Source organism: Chiloscyllium punctatum, chromosome 32, assembly GCF_047496795.1.
Source record: "Chiloscyllium punctatum isolate Juve2018m chromosome 32, sChiPun1.3, whole genome shotgun sequence".
Taxonomy (NCBI): domain Eukaryota; kingdom Metazoa; phylum Chordata; class Chondrichthyes; order Orectolobiformes; family Hemiscylliidae; genus Chiloscyllium; species Chiloscyllium punctatum.
This window is the reverse complement of record NC_092770.1, coordinates 6,428,724-6,443,315: the sequence shown is the minus strand read 5'-3', so window position 1 is coordinate 6,443,315 and position 14,592 is coordinate 6,428,724. Positions and strand designations below refer to the sequence as shown.

Genomic DNA, 14,592 nt, shown 5'->3' with positions numbered 1-14,592 from the left:
TCTACTTTCCTGCACCATCCCTTTTCCCTTCACCTGCCATGAATACTTACTAAATATCCACAAATACACATGCAAAAAATATATAGTTCTATTACTTAATGTTCTCTACTGCCTAGTACATTCTATTGAGAAAAGTTCCTCATTTATATATTTTTTAAAAATTAACAGTTCTTGATAGGTCAAAACTTGTGTCATGACAAGTCTTGACAAATTTTACAATTCCCCAAGCTTCTCCTCAATAAACAACACCTGATTCTTCCTCCCTCATGAAAGGATATCTAATATCCCTGCAACCAAAGGAGTTTTGAAGTATCCTACCATACCCACATAGGAATCTCAAATTTCCAAAGCGATGTGCTGGCTATTCAAAAGAAATGCACTGAGAGCAGGCCTACACATCCCTGGGTCTAATCTTCACACTCCAAATTCCAGACACCAGGGATTCAATTTAAATAGTTAGCTGCCTCTAGGAATCAGGCATGTGCAAACTAGACCACTCAACCTATTCCTGCAAAAATGAGAAATCTGTGTTCAAGAGCTTGGGATTCCTAATGACTTCTGGCACTTTCTGAATGGCAGAGACATTCTCCATCATGGTGACAATCCAGACGATTTGGAAATTTGTTGATAGCTGCCTGAACAAAACTGTAGTCTTTTGCTAACCCACTGGATGGGTTTAGGTCAGCCAGTTGTTTTACAGTAGATCCAAATTTATGCTATGTTGATATCATTGGCAAGTATAAAGAGAGATTTGGAAAATGGATTCCAAGAGGGGGCTCCCAACATCAGAAAAAAGTGGGCTATTTTCCATGACTTGGCTGCAGGAATGGTGCAGGAGGGAGGGTTTTGGATTCTTGGATAATTGGAGCTCTTTCTGGGGAAGGTGTGACCTCGTCAAACAGGATGGTCTTCACCTGAACCAGAGGGGTACCAATATCCTGGGGGCGCAAATTTGCTAATGTTCTTCGGGGGTGAGGGGTGGTTTAAACTAATGCAGCAGGGGAATGGGAACCTGAGTTGTAGTTCCATTGTGCAGGAGGTTGAGGGTTGTGAGGTCACGGATCGGCTTACAAGTTCGCGAGAGGGTACCGGCAATCAGAATGTTGGTTTGAAATGTGTGTACTTCAATGCCAGGATCATCCGGAATAAGATGGGTGAACTTGCAGCATGGGTTGGTACCTGGGATTTCAATGTTGTGGCCATTTCAGAGACCCGGCTAGAGGAGAGACAGGAATGGTTGTGCAGATTCTGGGATTTAGATGTTTCAGTAAAAACAGAGAAGATGATTAAAGGGGGTGGTGGTGGCATTATTAATCAAGGGTAATATTACAGCAGCTAAGATAACATTTGCAGACTCATCCACTGAGGTAGTTTGGGCTGAGGTCAGAAACAGGAAGGGAGGTCACCCTGTTGGGAGTTTTCTATAGGCCTCTGAATTGTTACAGGGATGTAGAGGAAAGGATAGCAAAGATGATTCTTAATTGGAGCGAGAGTAACAGGGTAGTTGTTATGGGGGACGTTAACTTCCCCAATATTGACTGGGAATACCATAGTTCAAATAGTTTATATGGGTCAGTTTTTGTTCAATGTGTGCAGGAGGGTTTCTGACAGTATGTAGATAGGCCAACAAGGGGTGATGCCATATTGGATTTGGTACTGGGAAATGAACCCGACCAGGTGTTAGATTTGGAGGTAGGTGAGCACTTTTCGGTTATGCTTATAATAGCAATGGGCAGGGATAGCTATATACTGCAAGGAAAGAGGTATAACTAGGGGAAAAGCAACTATGATGCGATTAGGAAAGATTTAAGATGCATAGGATGGGGAAGCGAACTGCAGGGGATGGACACACTTGAAATGTGGAGCTTATTTAAGGAAGAGCTACTGTGGGTCCATGATAAATATATACCTATCAGACACTGAGGTAGTTGTCGAGAGAGGGAGCCATGGTTTACTAAAGAAGTTGAAGCTTTTATCAAGAGAAAGAAGAAAACTTATGTGAGAATGAGGCATGAAGGCTCAGTTAGGGGGCTTGAGAGTTATGTTAGCTAGAAGAGATCTAAAGAGAAGGCTAAGAAGAGCCAGGAGGGGATATGAGAATTGTTGGCAGATAGGATCAAGGGAAACCCTAAGGCCTTCCATAAGTATATCAGGAGTAAAAGAAACTGACTAGAGTAAGATTAAGCCAATCAAAGACAGTAATGGGAAGTTGTGTGCGGAATCTGAGGACATAGGAGAGGTGCTTAATGAATACTTTTTGTCAGTATTCACATTGGAAAAGGGCAATGTTTGTGAGAATACGGAGTTATTGGTGACTAGATTAGATGGGACTGTGGTTGACAAGGAGGGGGTTTTAGCAATTCTGGAAGGTTTGAAAATAGATAAGACCCCTTGGCCAGATGGGATTTATCCTTGGATTCTCTGGGAAGCCGGGGAGGAGATTGAAAAGCCTTTGGCTTTGATCCTTATGTCATCATTGTCAAGAGGAGTAGTGCCAGAAGACTTGAGGATAGCAAACGTTGTTCCTTTGTTTAAGAAGAGGAGTCGGGACAACCCTGGTAACTATAGGCCAGTGAGCTTATGGGTAAAGTGTTGGAAAAGGTTATAAGAGATAGGATTTATAATCATTGGAAAGAAATAATTTGATTAGGGATAGTCAACACGGTTTTGTGAAGGGTAGGTTGTGCCTAACTAACCTTACTGAGTCCTTTCATAAGGTGACAAAACAGGTGGATGAAGGTAAAGCAGTTGATGTGGTGTATATAGACTTTAGTCAGACGTTTGATGAGGTTTCACGCGGTAGGCAATTGCACAAAATATGGAGTTTCGGGATTGAAGATTATTTAGCGGTTTGAATCAGAAATTGGCTAGCTGAAAGAAGACAGAGGGTGGTGGTCGATGGGAAATGTTCATCCTGGAGCTCAATTTCCATTGGTCTGCCGCAAGGATCTGTTTTGGGGCCACTGCTATTTGTCATTTTTATAAATGACCTGGATGTGGGCGTAGAAGGATGGGTTAATAAATTTGTGAATGACACTAAGGTAGGCAGAGTTGTAGATAGTGACAAAGGATGTTGTGGGTTACAGAGGGACATAGATAAGATGCAGAGCTGGGCTGAGAAGTGGCAAATGGAGTTTAATGCGGAAAAGTGTGAGGTAGTTCATTTCAGAAGAAGTAACAGGAATGCAGAGTACTGGGCTAATGGTAAGATTCTTGGCATCGTAGATGAACAGAAAGATCTCGGTGTCCAAGTGCATAAATCCCTGAAAGTTGCCACCCAGGTTGATAGGGTTGTTAAGAAGGCATATGGTAATTTGGCGTTTATTGATAGGGGGATTGAGTTTCAGAGCCACGAGGTCATGCTTCAGCTGTACAAGACACTGCTAAGGCCGCACCTGGACTACTGCATCCAGTTCTGGTCACCGCATTTTAGGAAGGATGTGGAAGCTTTGGAAAGGGTTCAGAGGAGATTTACTAAGATGTTGCCTGGTATGGGAGGAAGGTCTTACGAGGAAAGTCTGAGGGAACTGAGGCTGTTTTCGTTGGAGAGAAGAAGGTTGAGAGGTGACTTAATTGAGATGTACAAGATAATTAGAGGGTTAGATAGGCTGGACAGTGAGAGCCTTTTTCCTCGAATGGTGAAGGCTAACATGAGGGGACATAGCTTTAAATTGAAGGGTGATAGATTTATGACAGATATCAGAGGTAATTTCTTTACTCAGAGAGTAGTAGGGGTGCGGAACGGCCTGCCTGCAACAGTAATAGACTCGCCGACGTTAAGGGCATTTAAATGTGCATTGGACATACGTATGGATAATAATGGAATGGTGTAGGTTAGATGGGCATCAGATTAATTTCACAGGTTGGTGCAACTTCAAGAGTTGAAAGACCTGTACGGTGCACTGACGTTCTATTTTCTATATGTTCTATGACTTCACATTAACCTTAATTGACTGGTAAGGTATTGTGTGTGGGAGGCAATTGGAAGAAGTCCATAGTTTTCTGGGTGTCAAAAACCCATTTTCTCATCTGCTTTGGAAACAATTCATTTGTGGCCCAGAGCTCAGTTTCTAAGTGAGCACACATACAAGCACGATGTACACACTCAAGTGTAATGACTGAAATTGGATACCTCCACCCAATGGGCTTTGTAAAAGTAAAACTTGTCTGGTACCTCAGTGACTCCTCCTCAGGAATAATGAGTGCTATGATTGCCCAGCTCACCTTAATGAGAATGCAACATGCCTGTGTCATCAGCACATACGCTCCTGCCCTTCAGGCAACAATAGGTGAAGCCAAGTAGGCATTCTATACAAACTGTAAATAATCCAGCCCCCTAATCTCGGTACCAGACTGATAATTTGTGGTGGTTTCCATATTAAAGTCTGAAAGACCACAAATCTCTGGATAAGTGTGATGGGCAAGGAAGGAGTGGGAAAAGCAAACTCTGACAGTGTCCCCATCATGACAAAATATATATGACATAATTTTATGATAATCGACAATGTTCTTCCGTCAACAAGACAAACACGACCACACAACACCACAGTCCAAACACTAGTGCTTGCTCAACTCCATCACATTTGAGCAAAGGACGGCAGAACTGCCCACATCACCTACACCATGATAGGTATGGACAACTTCTGATCACTGACTTGACCATCTATCATCTACATAAGCCCCAATCCGAAGTAATGGAGACAACAGAAGCAAAGTGGCAAGAACATTGCCATTGAAGACCTCAAATATCTTCCAAGGTGATTCCTCTCAGTCAGCATATCATTGCCCCACTCTGTGCCAAATCAGTGCCAACAGTCCATAGTGTCTACTCAGTGCTAAATTCCAGCATAATAAATACCTGCAAAGAAGTCCTTGGTGTGTCTATTAGGGAACATTGTGACCGATTAGATAAAGAGACTAAGAGATCACAGGACATGAACAAGCACAGAGGTTTTGCAGATTGTAAAATTAACCACCCCTCAAGAGAAACACAGCGTTAGCTGAAGGCAGTGATTCAACATTAAACCCACAAAGTAAAGAACAAACAACAGATAGAAAGAATGTGGGATATCCAATAACTCATTGACAAATGGTTTCTTCAGTGCTGCCAAAGTGATATTTGGTAAAAGCACACCATGGCCTAGTCTGGGGTTGTCAATACACCTAAAATGCCTCAAAGAGTACTGGACTTGATCTCAACCTCTATTCGCTTTTAAAAGCAATATGGGAGATTTTAAAAAGCAAAGCATTCACTTTGTACTTAGAAAGTTGCAGATCCTCAATTTGACCAAGATGTAAACTGTACAGTAGTACTGAGTGAGCTCACCAACAGGCACAGACCTAGGCCTTACTGTAATACAATTCTGTGGTTGCACTTCTGTCTTAGATATGTTCTGCAAGTTGTGTTAGGGCGGAGTAGACAGGCTCTGGTGGTTTTTACTATTAGAAAGGGAGCGAGATTAAAATAGCTAAATATTGATATTTCAAACATGTGCTACTTCAAGTAGATCAGTCCAAGGCAAGATGGACAGACACAGGTTTCTGTATCCATGCTGAAATTTGTTTGCCTGTGAAAGCTGCTAGTTAAATTATTCACATCTCTGAATTAGGAAGACTGTCCAAGGAATTTATAATATTTTACATCACATCACCTGTTGTTGTTGCCACATTTGATGCACTTCACTCAGTGCAGACTAAGTATTTTATTTGCGTTCTCTAATGTTGGAACATTGAACATAACTCATGTTGGAAGCCAGAATTCAACATTTAAAAAGATCAGTTGTTGCTTGGGAGAGAAAGGAGGAGCCAAAAAAAATTGTCCAAAACCTGAATCTGGGTCAATAGTCAAGGGAAGTGGGGTGTGTTAAGGTGGGGTAGATGGGAAATTGGACCAGTGAAAAACTTCACGCATGGAGACATGCTGTGATTTTCCATGACATATTCTGGATTATGTCGAGCCTGAGTTGGGAATTCTAGAACCACCCTGCTGTCTCCAAACCACCATTTCTTGACTAGCTGGTTCAATTAAAATAATCCCATATGACTTTTTTACCTGGTGTAGTAATAATTTCATATTGCTGGCTCAAATTCAAACTCTTCATGCATTTATTTCCGTTTTCTGAAAAGTAATTCTGCAAAGGGTGCTAAACTTCTGTACAATCCTCAGTAACAATTCTTCACAGGAAGCTCCACCCTCTAGTCAGTCCAAATTGTTCTCATTACTATTTGTGCATACAACAAAACACTTCAGTGTTAACAGTCCAAAAGAACAAGAGAACTACACTCATAAAGTAGGAGAGAACTGCACTAACACAGAGACAGAGAGAGCTACACACTGGGAGAAGATGAGGACTTCAGATGCTGAAGATCAGAGTCGAGAGTGTGGTGCTGGAAAAGCAAAGCAGGTCAGGCAGCATCCAAGAAGCAGGAAAATCGATGTTTCAGGCATATGCCTGAAAAGAGCTACACACTGATAGAGGAAGATACACATTGACAGAAAGAAAGACATATATACTGAGAGTGATACAAACTGACAGAGCGAACAATAAAATTGTCTAAAACACAGAAAGAGAACGATAGCTTCATATTGACTCAGAGATGGAGAGGAAGCTGACAGGAGAGAAAGCTACACCCCACAAAGACAAAGAGCAAGAGGACCACTACCAATAGAAATAGAAATCTACATACCATAACCAAACATAACTACACACTAAATCAGTGTTAAGGACTGAGGTACCTTTACCCATTAAACATTCAGGGTATTATAAGAGACCAGGATCAATGCCTTTGCCATTGAAATGGAGGGAGAGGAAAGAATACCAGTTTCTGTTGAGTTTGGCAGCCTAGTTTGGGGGAGGGGGGGGGGTTGCTGATCCAGTGAAGTTCTGCACTTCCGACTAAGGGTTACTTTGCTCATTTGTAGTTTTAAAGTTATTTTCATAAGATCTACTTTGTTTATAAACAATTTGTAGAAGTACGCATATAATTCACACTTAACATTACATAAATTGCAACACATTTCAGTTTCTTTCAATACAGTATGGAGCATGCTGGGATGCCTCATTACATTTACACTTACAGATTATATTCACAATATACATTTCTATTTCATGTCAAACATTCGCTAGTGCACACAGGCTGAGACACTTCACGTGAATTTCAGGTCAGATGAACAAACTCCATTTCACTGACAGGAGAGTGTCTCTTTTTTTCTCTCTCTCTGTTTTCAGGATGGCAATTCCATCAGTCAAACCTGGAAACAACATTTCTAACAATTCTTCAATTATGAATCCATAGTGACAGTTGATACTCTTTGGGCTGCTTCCAGTATCCTGTGGAAAAATTCACAGGTGAATCATCTTCTAATGGGTAAACCTACAACCAGTGAAAAAAACAATAAGGTCTGCAGCCACACGATATTTCAGCAGAAGTCTTCAAAGCTAGTTGGAAGACACCAAGCATTGCTCCTACAAATTTGGGAGGCAAAATAACTCTCCTTCTCTCCAAACACACACCACCTTCTCTAACTTAAGGAGTATGACAGTTGTAACTATCATAAGAGGTCTTGAAAAATTCTACCAGCAATTGACTTCCCCGCACCCTTCAGATTCACTGAGAGGATTGCAAAACCATGAAGCCAGTTCCATAAACTTTCAGACAAAGCTCCAGTAAAATCAACAATTTTGACCAGATACTGCGTTAAGATGATTGAAAATAATCTCTCCCTAACAAGTCCTGTTTTCTCAATTTTCAAATGGCCAAAATTCAAAGAAAACGTTATAAAGATACACTGCAGCTCTCTTTGAAATTTGGCGGGATTGATGTTAATAACTGGAAAGAGATTGCTAGAAATCAGTCAAAATTGTAATCAAGCTGCATCATGCTTTGAGTCTAAATGCCTGAATGATAAGGAAGATCATTTCACAGAGATGGCAGGGAAAGGAAGCCAATCCTGTCTACAGATCCCACTAATTCATAGGACATTTTTCCATGTGTGCCCAAATATTTGTGAATCCAGAACTAGTCTATTCGGTCTATGAACACCCACAACAGATCTTGTGACCCTGTAGGACAGGAATAACATGTCACTTTTCTTTCTTTTGCCAGTTTATTTAAGTCTGTACTCTCTTATTCATGATCCTTTCACAAGTGGGAATAGCTTATCCCTTGTGTTCTGTCTAGACCCCTCATGTTTTTGAATATGTCTATCACAAATTTCTAAACAGGCCCCAACTAGTTTCTCCAAGGAGATGAAATATCTTCTGCACATCTACCCTGTCAAGACCTTTTATGACTTCATGTGTATTAATCAAGTCATCTCATACTCTTTTAAACTCCAGCAGGTACAAGCTTACTTTGTCCAACCTTTCATCATAAGACAATCTGGAGGAGAAACTGAAGACTGCAGATGCTGGAGATCAGAGTTGAAGGAATGGTGCTGGAAAAGCACAGCCAGTCAGGCGGCATCGGACTTGCATTTCCTTGGCAGAATGGTAGGGTAGGGCGGTGGGGTTGTTTACTGCGTGTGTCCCACAGATGTTCTCTGAATGTTCTGCAAGTTGGAACGCACTAAACAACCCCACTGCCCAGTGGCTGAACACTTTAACTCCCCCTCCCACTCCGCTAAGGACATGTAAGTTATGGGCCTCCTCCACTGCCAAACCCTAACCACCCAACGTCTGGAGGAAGAACACATTATCTTCTGCCTTGGGACCCTCCAACCAGAGGGGATCAATGTGGATTTCACCAGTTTCCTCATTTCCCCTCCCTGCCTTATCCCAGATCCAACCTTCCAACTCAACACCAGCTGAACTGTCCTACCTGTCCATCTTCATTCCTACCTATCCGCTCTACCCTCCTCTCCGACCTATCACCTTCACCCCCATCATTTTCTACCTATCACATTCCTAGCTACCTTCCCTCCAGCCCCACCCCCCTCATCTCCCAGCCCCCTTGGGCCACAAGCCTCATTCCTGATGAAGGGCTTATGATCGAATCGTCGATTCTCCTGCTCCTCGGTTGCTGCCTGACCAGCTGTGCTTTTCCAGCATCACACTCTTCGACTCATAAGACAATCTGTCCTTTCCATGTAATAGTCTCGTAGATCTCATCTGAACTAGCTCCATTGCATTTACATTCTTAAATAAGGTGACAATACTGTACACAGTGTTTGAGATGTGGTTTCACTGGTGCCTTGTATAACTGAAACATAATCTACCAACTTTTGTATACAATTTCCCTCATAATAAATGATAATGTTCTGTTAGCTTTCCTACTTATTTGGTGTGCATGCATACTTATCTTTTCAGAAAAGTACATGAGGACACCCAGATTCCTCATCATCTGAGCTCTGTAATCTCTCACCATTTAAGTAATGTTATTATTTATTATTCTTCCTGTCAAAATGTGTAACTTTACTCTTTCCCACATTACAGGCCATTTGCCACATCTTTACCTGCTCACTTACTTTATCAATATCTCTTTCAACCTTGTTATGTCCTCTTCACAACTTATTTTACCAAACTTATTTTCCTACCTCCACAGCAGAGAGCTGTTGGAGCAACATGATGTGGTCAGTTGTATTAAAATTTAAAATTTACTAAATGCAAGTCTAATACATCAGCTCATCTACAGTTGTTTGTAGTGTTGAGATTCATTTATTACCATTGCACTTCCATGTTCCTTGTTACAACCTGTAAACTTGAAGATTATTTCTCTGATATTTGTTTCTAGATCATTCAAAAAGTCATTGATAACAAGGATCCAAATACTGACTACTGACAATCATGACTGCTGGCTGGTCTTGAACTAGATTCAAATCCTTCTGCAAGCACTTCCTGTCTTTCTAATTCTAAAACAAAGATGTCTCCTTGTTTTGTATTACTCTTTCCTAAGACATAACTTCTCTCCGTCTGCCCCATCAAATTTCTTAAGCATCCATAAACCTGAATTAATTCACTCATCTACCTTCTAAACAGAAGGAATTCATGCCAAATTTCTGCAGTTGTCCTTGTAGTTTAATTTTTTAAAGCTTGGCATCATTCTAGTGATGCTATGTTGTGTCCCTACAAGACCAAATTTTTTTTTTATGAAGATGTGGGTGTACTTTAGAACGATGGGCACAACACCATGTGTTCTCAGCAAGGCAACAATGTAAGGCTTGGTCGAACAATTCAATTAGCTTGTTGCCTTGAGACAAAATCAAATTCGTTAACACAGATGCATTATCGTGGATTTAAAGATAAGAATTTGAGTCCATTTCATTGAAGTCTTATGTTACAGAGTTTTCATTTCAAAATCATACATGTTGCGGGTTGGAAGAATATAATCACAGATGCATTATCGCGGATTTAACTGATAGAGTTTAGATAAGATTTGTCTTTATTTAATATATATAGGTATATGGGAAAATGTTAAGGTGAACTTATATTAAGGTTATCTGTATGTTAGGGTAATGTGTTTTAAAAATAGAGAAAGAAATGATGCCATCTTTTAATTTTTCTTTTTCTTAAGGGGTAGGTGTTAAGAAGATGTGGGTGTACTTTAAGAGGGTTAAAAGCAGCAGAACTACAGGACACAGCACTAAATGTTCTCAATAAGGCAACAATGTAACACTTGGTTGAACAACTCGATTAACTCATTGCCTGGAGACAAAATCAAATTCGAATTTGGCCAATCAGTTTAAATTATACCCCAAAAAATATCAAACTCCAATCCAGTTTGAATTGAGTATATTGACAATCTTAAAAACCAATGACACAATCCGAAACTTTGGGGGTATAAGACCAGGGAAAATTGAACAGTTGAGAGGAGAACTGACAAGCCGAGCATGTAAACGGACTGCCTGAAAATAACTCTCTTAAAAGTACCTTTTCAATCAGTAACCTGTGATGAAGAAATTCCTAAGGAAAAGAAAAGAAGACACAGGAAGATCCGAATAGAAAAATGAAAGCTGCCTGGTTTTGAGATAAGAAGTGTGCTTTTGTAAGTCTTAATTGGAGTTTTATCAAACTATTATTATAGAAGGGAAGGTAAAAGATATGTTAGAGGAAGAAATTGTAAATAGTGGTTAGTTAATTATTCTCTGTTACACTTTAAGAAATAAAGTTGTTAATTCTTACTTTAAATAGTTCTTGGCCACTCGAAGTTTTACAGATTACTGCACAGGATAAATCTTTTCTGTGTTGCTGGTTTTAAATTTATTCGGAGGGTTTACCCTGTGTCGTAACAATTTCTTGAGGTTAATTGTCCAAAACAGATTATATAATAAGTTCTGATTAAAGTTCTGCACAACTGAAGCATCTCTACTTTGGAATTGCAACCCTTTTAAGATAAACCATTAATATTTTGGTCATATTTTGCACTAGCTTTTAATTACATGCACACACATAAAACCCATCTCCTAGCTTCTCTCCATTAAATGATTTTTATTTCTGTGATCTAAAGTTATAATTTAGCCAAACTGTAGTGATTCAAGCTGACATTTCCTACATTGAACTTCAAATGCCGTGGTTATGTCAACTCGGTTATTATGTCTTCTTTGCTTTAAATTCTGTCTTGTTTAGGGAATTTATTGTGCAAAATAATTTGGACTTGTCTTAAAGCTTGGATTTACAATACTATTCCTTCAGCCAAGTCAATAGTAGATATGGTTCCAAGCTGGCCCAAAGACAAGAGGGGAGGTGGTAGAATATTGTTAATATCACTGCACGAGTTATCCTGTTCCCAGACTAATGCCATGGGATGGGGTGAATTCAAATGCTACCAAGGCACTGCTTGAATGTATATTCAAGTAATGATTGAAAACTAGATTCAATAATGGTGGCAGTGAAACTATCATTGATGTTAAACTAAAATTGAAGTGGTCACTAATGTCCTTTCATGAAGGAAACATGCTCTCCTACATGAGACTCCACACTTAGAATAATGTAACTGACTCTTAAATGCCCTCTGAAATGGCCATGTAAGATATTTAATTCAAGGGTAATTAAGTATGTTTAAAACATGGGAAAATATTGTTTAGACTCAAATGTTAATGTACCAGTAAATTAAGGTTTGTCCCAGCTGCAATGAATTTTAAGGCAATGTATGCATCCAATGTTAGGAACATCGATAGGGTTTTGAAATAAATTTAAACTGACAACTACCTTTTGAAAACTTGCTTCCCAGTTGTGTTGGAGATAAAGGAGACCAATAAAAGGAGGTCAGATGATTAGTATGCAACTATTACTTTCATGGATGAATTATTATAATGTCATTGAAAAACCAAACCAGAAAGTACAATACTGGCAACACCTCATTTAATTTTACATCATACATTATCTTCTCTGTTACTACCCTTGAGACTGATGCATCAATATTTTAGTTAGATCTAATTTTATCTTTACTTGCTTTACCAATTTCTGAATGCTATTCTCCGATTCAATTAAATTTGTGATGTTTAATTTACAGACTGTGTTTTTTTGTAATGAAAAATACTAAAATATTAAACTGTACAGGAGTTATTCTTACTGTTGAATAGACGGAAAATGTGGACACATTGACCTGAGAATTTGCTGAATCTATTAAATGCAGTACAGAATAATTTTGTAATCCAGTGAATCGCAGAAACTTTGTATCATTATAGTGTATGTGACCATTCTCATGCTTGTCTCTCATTTGAAGTCTTTTCAGAGAATCAGAGAATCCCTACAGTACAGAAAGAGTCCATTTGGCCCATCAAACCTGCACCAACCCTCCAAAGAAATTCTCACCCAAACCCACTCCCTTTACTCTATCCCTGTAATTTCATATTAATCATGGCTAACCCTGCACAGCCCTGGACACTATAGTATTTAGTGCAATTTAGTATGGTCAATCCACCTAATCTGTACTTCTTTGGACTGTGGCAGGAAATCAGAGCACCCAGAAAAACTCACATGGACTTGGGAGAATGTGCAAACCCACAGAGACAGTCGCCCTAGGCTGGAAACAAACCCATGTCCATGATACTGTGAGATAGCAGTGCTAATCACTGTGCTAACCATGTAATAATAATGTAGTATTCTTTTATTACTGTAATATAACTAAAGAATTTAATTGCAAATACATTTTGGGTCTTAAAAAGATACAGACTCACATTGCAGTTGAATAATACACTGTGCCTTATTATGACAGTGGGAAAAATGGATTATAAATTTTCGACTTCCATCATCTGATTTTTATTACTTGGAACCTTTCAGGGATTAATGTTTTTCTGAAAGAAAGAAAACACTAATTTAAGATGCCTGCATTGGTCACCTGACCAGATTGAGCCAATGTCATGAAATTATTAATAAACAAGATTTAGTCTGAACCCAAATTAATGTTTTATAAAAAGGCAGTGATTAGACTTACTAGACAATGAAGCCATAAAAAGGCAAAACTCAGATCTGTAGCTCCTGGTTGATTAAGATCATTTTGGAAGTTCATAACTTGTGCTGAAAGCAAATTATTGAGCTTCAAGAAACAGTGGAGTCAGATATGAGAATACACAAGAGAACTATATTTCAAGCATCAGCTTTTAGAAAGAGAGATAGAATGTAATTAGATTCATACCAGCAGAATTGAAAAGCTCTCTTTCCTTGAACTTTCTCTCAGCCTCTCAAAAAACAAGGCGTGGTAAAATTCAAATTAAAGAAGTATGCATCATCAGAACAATATTATGAAATGTTAACTCAGCTTCTCCCTCTATTGATGATGCCAGATCTACTGAGTTTTTTCGAGCACTTTCTGTTTATATTTCAAATTTTCAACATTTACAGTTCTTTGTTTTTATTATTGCAGAAATATCCGTTCACCAACCCAACATCTGCAGATTTTGCTACTACTAACAATGCAAATCATCGGTGAAACAAACATGGTTTCACGTTAAAACCTAACACCTGAAGGTCTCTAAGAAATTTTTAAACTGCCTATCCTTAATACTTGTTTTGTTCAGGAGACTCTCCCATTTTTCAGTGAGGGGTGAGGGGTGACCATGTAGAGGTTTATAAAATTATGAGAGACAAAGATAAGGTGAATAGCCAACGTCTTTACGCCAGGATAAGGGATAGCCCAAAATGAGAGGGCATAGAGTTATACTGAGAGGGGAAAGGTTTAAGAGTGACCTGAGGGACTACTTTTTCACACAGAGAGAGGTGCGTATATGGAACAACCTGCCAGAGGACGTGGTAGAGGGGAGTACAATTACAACATTTAAAAGACATTTTGATAGGTATATGGATAGGAAAGGTTGAGAGAGAGATGGGCCAAACACAGGCAAATGGGAATAGTTTAGTTTCGGAAACCTGCTTGACATGGATGAGTTGAGCCAAAGAGCTTGTTTTTATGTTGTATACTTCTATGATTCTAAAACATTACACAAGTTTGTGTGTATGTATGTTTCATGTGCATTATTATTTTTTTCAGGCTAGAATGGAATAAAGTTCTCTTTCCTTCTGTCAAGGAAACCTTGCAATTGGCTCCTTAATTTGATTAGTGGAACATTTTAATTAAAGTAAATTTTAAAACTGACGCATGCTGAAAAAACAAATTTAAAACCTTTTTACAGTCAATTGAGGATGCTGAAATGAA

General features: G+C 39.2%; 1 long non-coding RNA gene across 1 annotated transcript in view; it reads left to right on the top strand.

The window, feature by feature from the left end:
• LOC140458298 (uncharacterized) overlaps window positions 1-12,451 on the top strand; it is a 33,625-nt gene extending 21,174 nt beyond the window's left edge. The window contains exon 4 of the long non-coding RNA XR_011953469.1: window positions 10,513-12,451. This is a non-coding gene — a long non-coding RNA (uncharacterized lncRNA). The remainder of the gene's footprint in view (window positions 1-10,512) is intronic.
• The last annotated feature ends 2,141 nt before the right edge of the window (window positions 12,452-14,592 follow it).